The sequence below is a fragment of the Festucalex cinctus genome, chromosome 19 (genome assembly GCF_051991245.1).
Source record: "Festucalex cinctus isolate MCC-2025b chromosome 19, RoL_Fcin_1.0, whole genome shotgun sequence".
In the NCBI taxonomy this organism is placed as follows: domain Eukaryota; kingdom Metazoa; phylum Chordata; class Actinopteri; order Syngnathiformes; family Syngnathidae; genus Festucalex; species Festucalex cinctus.
The window spans coordinates 19689595-19703180 of NC_135429.1; the positions used below are offsets into that span (position 1 = coordinate 19689595).

Genomic DNA, 13586 nt, shown 5'->3' on the forward strand with positions numbered 1-13586 from the left:
AGACATGCACGGCAGGTTAATTGGGCGCTCCGAATTGTCCCTAGGTGTGCTTGTGAGTGTGGATGGTTGTTCGTCTCTGTGTGGCCTGCGATTGGCTGGCAACCAGTCCAGGACGTCCCCCGCCTACTGCCCAGAGCCAGCTGGGATAAGCGCCAGCACCCCCTGCGACCCTTGTGAGGAATAAGCGGTCAAGAAAATGGATGGATAATATTTTTTTTATCAGGCCATGTTAAATGAAACAGATTAATGTAACTGCAATGGATTCAATTCCTAATGTAAATATTCATATTCTTACTAATGCATTAAATTAGAGCAAGAAGTTTCTACTCTTTGCAACATTGGTACTTTTGACTGTCAAAAATATGTGCTGCATGAATTCCTCAACTGAATCGAAAATTGTTGTGAATCATGAATTGAATCGGGCCCTTGTGAATCGAATTAAATCGATTCTGGAAATCTGAATAGATACCCAGCCCTACTTGTAAGTGTCAATATTGAAGTTTTAAAAATGTTCACAAAAATAAGTGATAAATAATAAGTCTTTCTAAAACTAACAATGACACCAAATACTCAAATAAATAAAGCTAAATGAATTAAAATAAAATTCAATGCCACTATTAACAAATAAACATCTAGAAATAAACAAAGTGCAAGCAAGTTAGTAGAGGCCCTACAGAGGCACATGTCTCCATTTCTGGGCTGCAAAATCGGCTATCAGGTCATCATATGACAGCTTTTGTGCAATTTCCGCATTTATGTTAGGGTATGAAATGCTCCTTGAACATATTGAAGCATTGATCCTGTATTCAGAAATACAAGACAATATTCAGGGATTCTACAATGAAATATGGTTTTGAACCAACCATGGTACAAACATTTTCTAAATTGATTAGGATTATGGTATTGTGCAGGCCTATATTTAAAACACAGGTACATGAAAATTTAAATAATCTACCTATTTAGAGAAGGACTGATAGGGCACTATGTAAAAATTCTGGACATAATGTTAAAACTATGAATATGAAATGAGGAAATCTTCTTAAGTCTGTGCGTGTTGTCGAGTCGCTCCGGGAGTGACGTCATGCAGCCGACAAATTCGTCCTTCGAAGGACCCAGCCTTGTGAATTTGGACACAGGCTCGTTGAGGTTCACGGAAACACGTGATGTCAACTGCCACTGCTGCGTGACAGGAAACACTTTTAAAAACAAATATGACTTAAAAATAAAAATAACTAACGAATAATGAAATAGAACAACAAACTAAACATTAGTAAAACTTAAGATGGTTAGTGTTTTAGTTGTGCTAAAATTAGAAACAATTGGTCAGATGTGAAGACGAAAGTGGCGATCACTTGTTTCTGGTGGAGCGCCACTCTCCCATGGTCTGCAGCTCGACGAGTCTCCCATTTATCTGACTATCTAATGTTAAAACAGGCAAAAACAAAAAATAAAAATATTCAAAAACTTTATGAACATATATTTTAAATGATTAAAGTTACAGTAAAACATGACAGAGGGGAAAAAAACCTTCCAAAACTTTATGAACACTTTTGTAGAACTAAACTTGAACAGCAAAAAATAATAAAGTACTATGAAACTACAAAACTAGACAATAAACACATTTTAAATAGTAAACTTTGAAGGGGAAAAAATCTTAGAACGAAGAACACTTGCTATTTACAACTATATTTACAATTATTTACAGTAATATTCCCCCTTCTGGGATCATTGGGGCAGTGGGGAATCGCTCCCCCCAGACCTGGAGGGGAACCATCCTGCTTTGGTCATCATCGTTGACGACTTCAACAAAGTCTTATTTTATTCTGTACGCTACCACATAGAATGGCTCGTCTTCCAATTCCTGAAGAAAAAAAAAACACAAAAACACAAGTACAACACTTTACAAACAATCAATCGATTAGGAGTTTAAATAAGCATGCCCAGAAAACAAAATAAAGGAAAAGTGTGTGTTTTTGTTGTTTTATTTGATTTATTTTATTTTTTTGTGAATGGAAAAGTTGGTATCATAATTGAGATCCACCCTCAGCATATCAACCTGTGACTACCAGGTCAGTAAATTATGGGTTACATCAACCCACTCACTCCTCTGCAACCTAAATAGCCTGCAGAGTGTACAATAGCAATTTTAGGTTTGTATATTATGTCTCAGGACAAAAAGAAAGATTGTGCTAAACCAAAAAACCCAACAAAACGAACAAAAACAAACAAACAAAAAACAAATGTGTAACAGCTAGGGATGTAACAATATCCAAACATCATGATCCGATATTATCACAATATGAAAGTCAAAATATGATAATTATCATGATATTGTGGAGAGGTTGGTGATAGAAAAATAGGTCACAATATTATAAAAAAAAAGCGCTCATACTAAAAAGAAACACACGATATTGTGCTTTTGTACATTACAGTAATGAAAAATGTAAAGATATATATATATATATATATATATATATATATATATATATATATATATATATATATATTGAGTGGGATAATATATATATTACTGCTGTAGGACCTTAACCTCCTATGTAACAGTTTGAAAATTTGGCATTTTTGACATTATACTACTGGCAGAAGTACTACATGTAGCTGTTATTTTCAGGATAGACCAATCTAAAGTGTTGAAAAAGACTTGCTCACTTTGACGATGCAACATTAACTATTGAACAAACATTTTCTTTGGGATCGACAGAAAAGTGATGATTTTGGAGGTGTGATGACTCCAATAATATGCTGGTTGAATATTTTTTTATATGACTGAATCTGGCAACAGGGTTGTGTACTGTCGCAGATGTTCCCACAACCTGAAATTTATTCTGGTTTCTATACACTGTAAAAAAAATCCCGTTGTTTTTACAGGATAAAACTGGCAGCTGTGGTTACCAGGGAAATTATGTAAAAACTACAGTGAAGAAATGTAGACAACTTTACAGAATAACTTGTTTATTCTACTTGTATTGAATGGACAATACACAGTAACTGCTGCTGAATTTTACTGGGGTTCAATGTATAATAAACACAATTGTATGTAAATTTTACAGAACAAAATAGTATAAAATTAGCATGAGCTTGAAAAATAGTACTTCATTTGTATAGTGCTGTACCTTACAAGGCCCTCAAAGTGCTTTATGTTTTAACTACGCATTTCACAGCATCAGAAACAACTGGACTTAGGTTACCTTGCTTATGGATCTTTAACACCATCAGACTGCACTGAGATCGAACCAACAACCTCAGTAGTGCAAACTGACCACTCTACCACTAACCCCGGGTTTTCACCGGATGCGGTTGCGGTGCGGTTGCGGTGCGGTCCGGCGATGCAAGCAATTAGATTCCATTCATTCGAATGGTGCAGTTTACACCGCTTGCGGGTGCGTTGCGTGTCGACTGCGGAAGGCCTGCGGCGTGCCGCAAGCCTTCCGCAAGGATAGACTATTTTCTATTTTTGCCGGACGCAGCAGCGGTAGGCCTCCGGCAAATGGCAAGCTAGCACAAAACACATCGAGCGGGACAGGAAGACCGAGGCAGTTTCAAAATAAATTTCCGGTTACCTTTCAGAATAAAACACTCGCCAGCTCCTATTTCGCAAGTTTTTCAGCAAAACGTGACGTGGGCGTCGCCGGGCCATGTGCTCATTCACGGTTTAGACACCAGCGAACATGGACGAGGAGAGGTTTATATTGGAGGTGGAAAACCACAAAATAATATATGACACGGCACATCCTTTTTATAAGGACTGTAATGTATTGTGAGTTTGATGTTCGCGATTGCTTGTTGTGCCCGTCTCGCTTGCCGTACTGAGCGGCAGCCGGACGCGGAAGACAGAAATAAAGAGTGGACCCGCACTGACCCGACTCTCGTTATTAATATACTTTACAAGGACAACCAAAAAAAGGATGCTGCATGGAATCTCATAGCAGAAGAAGAAGAAAAGGTTAAATCAAAAGAAGTCCACCTCTCTTTCTGCTTCTCTGTTGAGCACAGACTTCTGTATGTTTGTCGTTGTGAAATGCCACATGATCGCGCACGCGCGGTCCCGCGAGACACGTTGGGAAGTGGGCGGCGACGGAGCTGCCGGACCGCAGCTGTGCGGGGCCGGTGTGGATTGACAAAAAAAATTGACCCGTCCGGAGCACGCAGTCAAGACGCACCGCACCGCAACCGCACCGCAACCGCATCCGGTGAAAACCCGGGGTAACCCATGCTAAGCTGTTGCGGCTGAGCTGTCAGTAAATGACTGCTGAATCTACAAGTTTAAAAAGCAATTTCTGACTTCCGGTGGTGCGGTAGACAAGATGGCCGCGTAGTGACTGAGCTCCGGGTATCAGCCGCAAATTAGATAATAATTCAAGAGTCTTATTCATCGAAACGAATTTATTTTGTTGCCATAATGAGTGGGGATAAAAGCAAGAAGAAAGGTTATGGGCTACGACACAATGTTGAGCGAGAAACCGAAGGAGAAGCTGCGCCACGTGATAGCGTAGCGAATCAAGATGGAGCCCCGAAAGGGAACGAAACTCTGGATTCAATTCGCGAAGTGATGAGCGAGGTTATGATATCGGGGATGGCTTCGCTTCAAGCCGAACTCAAAAAAGACCTTGCTGACTTCCGAGCATGTTTTCGAGAAGATATTAAAAAACAAATGGAGGAGCTCACTGCGGAGGTAAACCGGAAGATAAACGAAGTGACAAATCGAGTCGAGGGGACGGTTAAACGTGTCGGAGAAGTGGAGAAAAGTTTAGCCGACATGGAGAAGTGGGACATTGGTGTCAAAGAGACTCTCACCCAACTTCTTACTAACCAACGGGCTCTAAAGGAGAAGGTTGCGGATCTGGAAGGGCGCTCCCGGCGCAAGAATATCCGAATTTACGGTATACCCGAGGACGCTGAGGGTACATCCGCTGTGGCTTTCATTGAAAATTTTCTCAAGTCGGAGCTGGGAGCCGAAAGTGACCCGGACTTGGGAAATGAACGCGCACATCGTGCTCTGGCCCCCAAGCCTCCATCGGGTGCCCCCCCTCGTTCCATGGTGGTTCGCTTCCTTCGGTTCTCAGTGAAAGAACAGATTCTTCGAGACGCATGGAGGAAGAAGCTTCGGATTCAAACCAAACCAGTATATTTTGATCACGATTATGCTACGGAAGTACAGAGCAAACGGAAGCAATATATCCCCGTAAAGAAAGCGTTGAAAGACAAGGGCATACGTACAAACCCCCCTAACGAAGATGCGAGTCTTTTTTGACACTGGCACCGTCATGTACAACAACGCGAGGCACGCAGCGGAGGACCTGCGGAGACGAGGATTCGAGGTGGCCGAAATTGCCGGCGGATCAGAAGAGGAAAGCGTCTCAGAGACGCTGGCTCGACTTCTACCTTGGGAGTCTGCCAAGACCCAGCGTGCGGGAGGGAGACAGCGGTTCCGGCAGCAAATTCGGGAGAAGCTGAGTGAGTACCGCAGAATGGGGCTCGAGCCCTCAGCGGGGGATGAATGAGACACCCTATTGGAACTTCCCACTACTGGATAACTACTGTACCGGCGATATGAGAAGGCTGATACCTGTGGATTAATGTTCACGCCACAAGACGTTTTTTTTTGTTTTTTTTCTACAGAGGGCCCCACTTTGTGGCAAGACCCCTCACAATTAGAAGCGATATGTTAGCTTCCCTGTTGGAAGTTCTGTTGTTTGTTTGTTTGTCTTTGTTTTTATTTTTCCTTTTTTTTGTTTGGTTTTGTTGGTCCGAGATGTTACAAGTGCAATGTTTCAAAGGTAAGAAAAATGCCTTATCAATACTATAACATTCTCTCTTTGAATGTAAATGGGTTGAATAATCCCATCAAGACAAGTAAAATGATAGCTAAAGTAAAAAAGGAGAAAGTCAGTGTATTATTTTGGCAGGAAACTCATTTATCTGATGGTGAGCATGATAAATTAAAGAAGATGGGCTTTAGAAACTCCTTCTTTTCATCATATAAAAATGGTAAAAAGAGGGGTGTTGCTATACTGGTGGCAAATAATGTTAAATTTGAGTTTATATCTCAAATCAATGATAAGGAAGGTAGATATGTCTTTGTAAAAGGAAAAATTTACCAAAAAGAAGTGACTTTGCTCAATGTATATGCCCCCCCTAAAAGTGATATATTGTTTTTTAGAAGGGTTTTCGATCTGATTGCAACAGAAACATATGGGACTCTTATCTGTGCTGGAGATTTTAACATACTTTTGAACCCGCAATGGGATACATCGAATAGAAAAAGAGGAAAGAATTCAACTGAAAAAAAAATTAACAGGATGATGAAAGAACTGGGTTTGATTGATGTCTGGCGGGCCACACAGGGGTCCAACCCAGGGTACACGTTCTATTCTGCACGTCATGCAGCCTATTCTCGACTGGACTATTTTTTTGTGCTTAATAGGGATTTACATAGAATAAGAAATTGTAGAATAGGTCAGCGGGACCTCTCAGATCATACAGGTGTTTATCTGACATTACATTTTGATTGCAAACAACGGAAAACTATGTGGAGACTTAATACTGGGATGCTTAATGACCATGCCTTTATACAGTCAATGGAAAACGACCTTGCCCTGTATATGAAGGATAATGATACAGGGGATGTAGGCCCAAATATCTTATGGGATGCAGCCAAAGCTGTACTTAGGGGGAAGCTAATAGCAAGGATGTCCATCCATCCATCCATTTTCTTGACCGCTTATTCCTCACAAGGGTCGCGGGGGCTGCTGGCGCCTATCTCAGCTGGCTCTGGGCAGTAGGCGGGGGACACCCTGGACTGGTTGCCAACCAATCGCAGATAGCAAGGATGTCTGCACTGCAAAAGGCAAAAACTGAAAAACTGACTAAATTACAGGAAAAGTTGAGAGATTTGGAGGAAGCAAATATTGTCGGAAAGAACCCCAAAGTGGTATTCGAAATTAGAAATGTCAAACAGGAAATAGATCAAATATTAAGTGAAGAGGTAGAGAAAAATATAAGGTTTATGAAACAACAATACTATGAAGCGGGCCCTAGGGCAACTAGATTGTTAGCATGGAGACTCAAAAAACAACAGGCTGAAAATACAATTTATAGTATTAGAGATCCGGTAACAAATAAAGTGACTAATTGTCTGGAGGGCATACAAAGTGCATTTGAAACTTATTACAAATCTTTATATTCCCAGGCAAGCCAAAATGATGAACATCCAATAATTGAATTTCTTAATTCATTAGACTTACCTACATTAGGTACAGAAATTAATGAGAACCTTATATCCCCAATAACAAGGGATGAAATAAATGATGCTATTTCAAATTTAAATTCATCCAAATCATGTGGGTTGGATGGTTTCCCCCCGGCATGGTATAAGTTAATGAGAGAACACCTGCTTCCTCTGCTGGAGCCTTGTTTTAATTGTGCCTTAAAGGGGGGCCCCGTCCCTCCCTCTTGGAGAGAGGCTTTCATATCAGGGATTCCAAAAGAGGGAAAGGACAAAATGGAATGTAAAGGTTATAGACCGATTAGCGTCCTGAATATTGACTATAAATTGTATGCCACCATTTTAGCAAAAAGACTGCAAAAAGCGATGCCATGGTTGATAGATGAGGATCAAACTGGATTTATAAAAAACAGGCAGACTCAAGACAATATAAGGAAGGCCTTACATTTAATAGAACAAATCCATAAAAATCAAATGGATGCTGTCGTCCTCAGCTAAGATGCGGAAATGGGAGATGGGAGATGGGAATTCTTGTACTTGGTCATGGACAGATTTGTTTTTTGTAGAGAATTCATAGGATGTATACAGGGTCTCTATACCTCCCCTACAGCAAGAATAAAGGTTAATGGAAGTCTGTCTAATTCAATACATTTACAACGTGGATGCCGACAAGGTTGCCCCCTTAGTCCTAGCCTTTTTAATTTATTTATCGAACCATGAGCCCAAGCAGTTCGCCAGGAGACGGGATTGAGAGGCATCCCAATAAGAGGGGAAGAATATAAAATAAGTCTGTATGCGGATGATGTACTAATTACATTAAGAAATCCTCACTTAGGCCTGCCTTTATTAATGACAATGTTGGAAACGTATGGAAAATATTCTGGTTATGTCCTAAATATACATAAGACTCAGGTTATGGTGTTTAATTATGCCCCTACACAGGACCTTCTTACAAAATTTAATTTCAAATGGCAGTCGACTCAGATTAACTACTTGGGAGTGTGTTTACCCAAAGATCTTTCACAGTTATTTGAAGTCAATTATATGAGTATTAATAAGACAATATATGACGATCTAAATAGGTGGAGTTTGCTCCCTCTTGATTTTGGCAGTAGAATTAGAACAGTAAAGATGATTTAAAAAAAAAAAAAAAAAAAAAAAAAAAAAGAACGGTAAAGATGAATATCCTTCCGAGACTTCTGTATCTTTTTTTGTCATTGCCGGTAGACATCCCCCCGAGACAATTTAGAGAATGGAATCAACATATTTCACGATTTGTTTGGAATAATAAGAAACCCAGAGTCAGACTTGCTACCCTCCAGCTTCCAGTGGAAAGAGGTGGTATGGCCCTCCCGTCCCTGAGGGATTATTATTTAGCAGCACAGTTGAGACCTCTGGTAAACTGGTGTAACCCACTTTATATAGCTAAATGGAAAACTATAGAGCTCTCTTTGACTGATGTACCAAAACAAGCATTGCTGGGATATGCAGGAATGGTAAAGGAAACATTACAAACAACTAGCCAGTGGGTTAATTTTTCACTGAAAGTGTGGGAAGAAGTGGTTAAGAAATTTCACCTCCAGGAACAGATTACTTTACTTAGGTGGCCAGCATATGATTCTGAATTTACACCATCTTTGTTAGACCATAGTTACAGGCGATGGATCTATGGTGGCATTACCTCTATGTGCAGAATTGTCAAAAACTGGGAGCTCAGAAGCTTTGATCATTTATATCAGAGCCATGGGTTAGGCAGGCAGGATTTTTATAGGTACCTGCAACTCAGAGATTATTTTTATAAAAAATTGAGAGGTCGTGACCCAGTAGTTCAATCAAAGATTGTCTGTATATTTGTGGATGCTTACGACTCAGCCAGTAGCAAAGGATTAATAAGGAAATTATATAATGGTATTGTTTCATTAAATATGGTCACCACGGACTATGTGAAGCATCGCTGGGAGAAAGAACTGAACATCGAAATAACGGACAACATGTGGCTGGATTCTTGGAAAATGCAAGCTTCTTCTACTGTCTCCTGGACTGGAGGGACTTTTGCTGGAAAAACTTAATTCGCTACTTCATTACTCCTAAGTGGAAGTCTAAACAGACTGGTACACAGTTGAGCTGCTGGAGGGAATGTGGAGTGCCTATGGCGGATCATGCTCATATATTTTGGTCCTGCCCCTCCATCCAGTTTTTCTGGAAGGAGGTGGCAGGGATTGTTTCGAGGGTTTTGCATCTCGATATATGTGTGTCCTTTTCAGTTCTTTATCTGGGAATTATACCGGAAAGATTGGAAAAAAGCGATGTTTATCTTTATCGGATTTTGTTGGCAGTTGCCAAGAAGGCTATCACAAAACACTGGATGCAGAAAACCTGTCCCAGTGTGGACCTTTTTATTAATATTGTAAAACAGATACATGTCTTAGAGCAGATGACATATACCATTCGTCTTCAAAAAGATCTGGGTGAAAGACGATGGCAGAAATGGTATGCATACCTGAGTAATGCTGCAGATTGTCTGTAAGGATGTGTCATTTGAGGTATTTTATTTTTGGTTTAGGCATTTTTTTTGTATTTTTGTTTGGTAACATCTCGGACCTCTTCTTCCTCTCCTTACAGAAATTGCTTTTTTTTTGTTTGGTTTTTTTTTTGTTATTTTTGTATTTGGTAATCCCTTGCAATGTTGATTGTTCTTTGCAAAAAAAAAAAAAAAAAAAAAAAAAAGCAATTTCTGTAAGGTTGTATTTGCACAGTATTTTTTTAGAGTTATTTGGTAAGCACAGCTTCCAGGTTTTGTTCCACAAAAACAAGCTTGTTTTTTTACACATGGTTTTACTATAAAGTGAACATTTTTTTACACATGAATTTACTATACAGTAAACATTATTTTACGGAAAAAAACCTGGAAGTTCCGGTCACCAGAATAACTAGTAATTAAAAATACTGTGCAGATACAAACAACCTTACTGAATTTGTAACTTTTAAACTTGTTGATTCAACAGTCATTTACAGACAGCTGAAGAACAACAGGTTAACATGGGTTAGTGGAAGAGTGGCTGGCTTGTACACCTAAGGTTGTTGGTACGATCCTGGCGCAGTGTGAGTGCGTTGAAGACAAATGACAAGATATTCTAAGTCCAGTTGTTTCTGATGCTGTGAAATGAGTAGTCAAAGTACTTTGAGCTACCTTGTAAGGTAGTAAAGCGCTACACAAATGAAAGACCATTTTCCAAGAACATACTGATTTGTACTATTTTGTTCTGCAAAATTTACATACAGATTGTGTTTATTATACATTGAATCCTAGTATAATTCAGCATAAGTTACCGTTTATTATACATTCAATACAAGTAGAATAAACAAGTTATTCTGTAAAATTGTTTACATTTCCTCAATGTAGTTTTTACATAATTTCCCTGGTAACCTCAGCTGCCATTTTTTTCCCTGTAAAAACAACGGGATTGTTTTTACAGTGTATATGCACAATACTTTGCACTGCACATATTTGGAATGAGTTTCTTAGAAATGTTTGTACCGTAGATTGATTTGCACAGACTCGGTGTGAAGTACTGTTAAAGTGTACCTCCAGAGCAGGATTTCGAGGTATTAATGGGGAAATCTTGGAGCATATATTGTAATGTTTGATAAATACCTGGCATTCCCATTTTTGAATACTCACTTTTATTTCTGTTGCATCGGTGGTATGCAGCTCAAATCCGTAAATTGAGGTGCATGTTTTCAGGTGGCTTAACTTTATTTTCTTGCCAATCGTCAATTTGAAAAGGTTCGCCTCCCTCCATCTGACAATTTTTACCTCCATTCCATCCTGTAAAATAAATGTCCAATGAGTACCAACTGCTGAAATGTAGATTTATATATTCCATAGACTTTTACGTTAAACTGAAAAGTATTTTGTGTAATAAATTACTTTCAGGTTATATTTCGTCTATCTGCATGTGAATGACAATAATGTTAGAAATAGGCTTCATCCAGTGAGTGTGTGTGTGCGCGTATGTGTGCGTGCGTGTGGGTGTGTGAGTGTGAAATCTGCTTACTTTTTTTAAGAATATGATTCCCATTGGGACTGTGCTTCCTTTGCTTTTAACCAAACGGATTCTGCGCATCTAAGAAAAAAAGGCACATGTTTCATACACACTATTCAGAGAGAGAGAAAGAGTGAGAGTGAGAGTGAGAGAGAGAGAGAGAGAGAGAGAGAGAGAGAGAGAGAGAGAGAGAGAGAGAGAGAGAGAGAGAGAGAGAGAGAGAGAGAGAGAGAGAACAAGAGCAAATATGGCAGAATAAGAGCAAGAGTATGTGTGGTGGCGAGAGAGAGAGTGCAATAGAGGTAAGAGACAAAAAGAGAAAACAGGGAGAGAGAACAAGAGAGGAAGAGAATAGGGAAGAAAGGAAGCAAGAGACAGAATGAGAAAGGGAGAGTGAGAAAACAAAATATTAAAGTAAAATTACATCAGTAACGGTGCCCTCGGTTGTCAGCAGGGCTCCAGCTTCTTTTGCCATTGCATCTTTGAGTGGAACTTCAGTTGCAACAGGGAAAAGCAAGGCCCTTGCCTGTTGTTCGATTTGCGCTGGCACGTGTATTGCCGCAGCTATATATATGGCTGTATTTCCACGTGAGAGGATTACGCCTTCCTCTTTCCCCACCCCATAATTTGAAAAGCGGTATGTCCCGCCTATTTGAATTTCTGAGGCCAGGGCCTCAAACAAAATGAACTTGCACACGTGGCGGCCATCTGTAATGGCCGCCACGGTGTTTTTGAATGAGGCCCCAGCCTCAATCGTGCCATCCTCTCTTATGGCCCAATTTTTGTATTTTGTGGACACAATACTAGCAACCACTTTTGCACTAAAGGACCTCTGGGGTTGGTTTGGGGTCCACAGGTTCTCCATTCTGGAGAAAACCAAAAAACAGATCAAATCAAAATGATTGCTTCCCCACATGTACTTCAGTTAATCTACATAATGACTATAATTGGTATCAGCAAATGCCACGTTTTATTTTTTTATTTTTTGGTACAGCCTACCTCTGGTAAATGTGTTCAAATGGGTCTCATTTTTAAAGTCTTTGTTATGATCCTACCAAGGATTGAACCTACAACATCCCAGTGTCAGGTGAGACGCTCTACCAATAGGCCATGGAGCTGGTCATGCCTATTGACCTATCTAGATACACATTTCTATTTTTAAACTCTATTTTATAAGTATAAATACATTTACAATACAATAAATTGATACGATAAACGTATTTCCAAGTGATCTATTAGACTTACTTTCTAATGTAAGCAATTTCATTGGTTGTTTGGCTAACCAATCAAATTGGCATTCCTGTAACCACCCGGAATGGTCAATGTCTGACCAATCTATTGATTAATCAAGCCAATATGAGATTAACCTACTAGATTGGTAGTTTTTTTTAACCAAACCATTTTTAGAGTGATACATGAACACATATTTAAAAATTCATCTTCATCAATTATTTTACATCAAAATGTTTTGTTAACATACAGCGCAGTGGGAATTGTGCTGTTTCCCACGAAAGTGACGTGAGGGAGATAGGAGAAAAACAAAGACGGGTAGAGCGACACAAACGACAACCGAAGACGACCGTGTGTGTGTGTGGGGGGGGGGGAGCACTGTGCGCACTTTGCCGCGAAAGCGAGCACCGCTTCTGCTTATTAGAGTCACTGTGAATAACCGAATGGCACATTTGAAGGATACTCTAAGGTTGTGAACAGTCGGAGTGAAGCAGAACGCACTCGAAGCCTATTTCCAAACGCGCTCTATACAGTTCTATCACTCGCGAAACCCGGATGTACCCCCAAAACATAGCCCCCACCCTTGTGTTCATTTTCAGTCCATGTAACAAACACGCACACACACTCAAGACTACGTGGGTCTTTTTTACTGTCGGAGGAAAATGAAAAGTTGCGGAAATAAACGACAATATACATTAAAAAGTGTGGAATGTATTTAAATATTTAAATGTTTATTCACGTTCATACACGTTTACGTGACTGTAAAATACGTCTGGTATCCGACGTTATCAAAAAGCCAGGTGGCTACCAAGCTAACATATAGGCTATAGGTGAAAGGAAGATACACAATTTGGCAGAATTTTTTCACCTAAAAATTAGACAAGTAAATACCAAAATAAAAATGAGTGCCGCTGAGATACCAATGATAGTCAAAATGCAGGAGTCTAGTTTAAGTTAACCAAATTAACATTAGCAATTTTGCACCTGATAAAGGACAGCAACGGACCAATACAGAAACCTGAATAAATGGTATTTTAAAAATATAAAATATAAAAAAAAATACCAAA

The 13586-nt window shown here is 39.6% G+C and overlaps 1 long non-coding RNA gene across 1 annotated transcript; it reads right to left on the reverse strand.

Moving 5' to 3' along the window:
* Window positions 1-1581: 1581 nt before the first annotated feature.
* LOC144008042 (uncharacterized) lies at window positions 1582-12147 on the reverse strand. Its single transcript, XR_013280556.1, has 4 exons — window positions 11714-12147; window positions 11302-11370; window positions 10926-11072; window positions 1582-1861 (listed from the first exon to the last, which is right to left on the reverse strand). It is a non-coding gene; the product is annotated as an uncharacterized LOC144008042 (long non-coding RNA).
* Between the last annotated feature and the right edge of the window lie 1439 nt (window positions 12148-13586).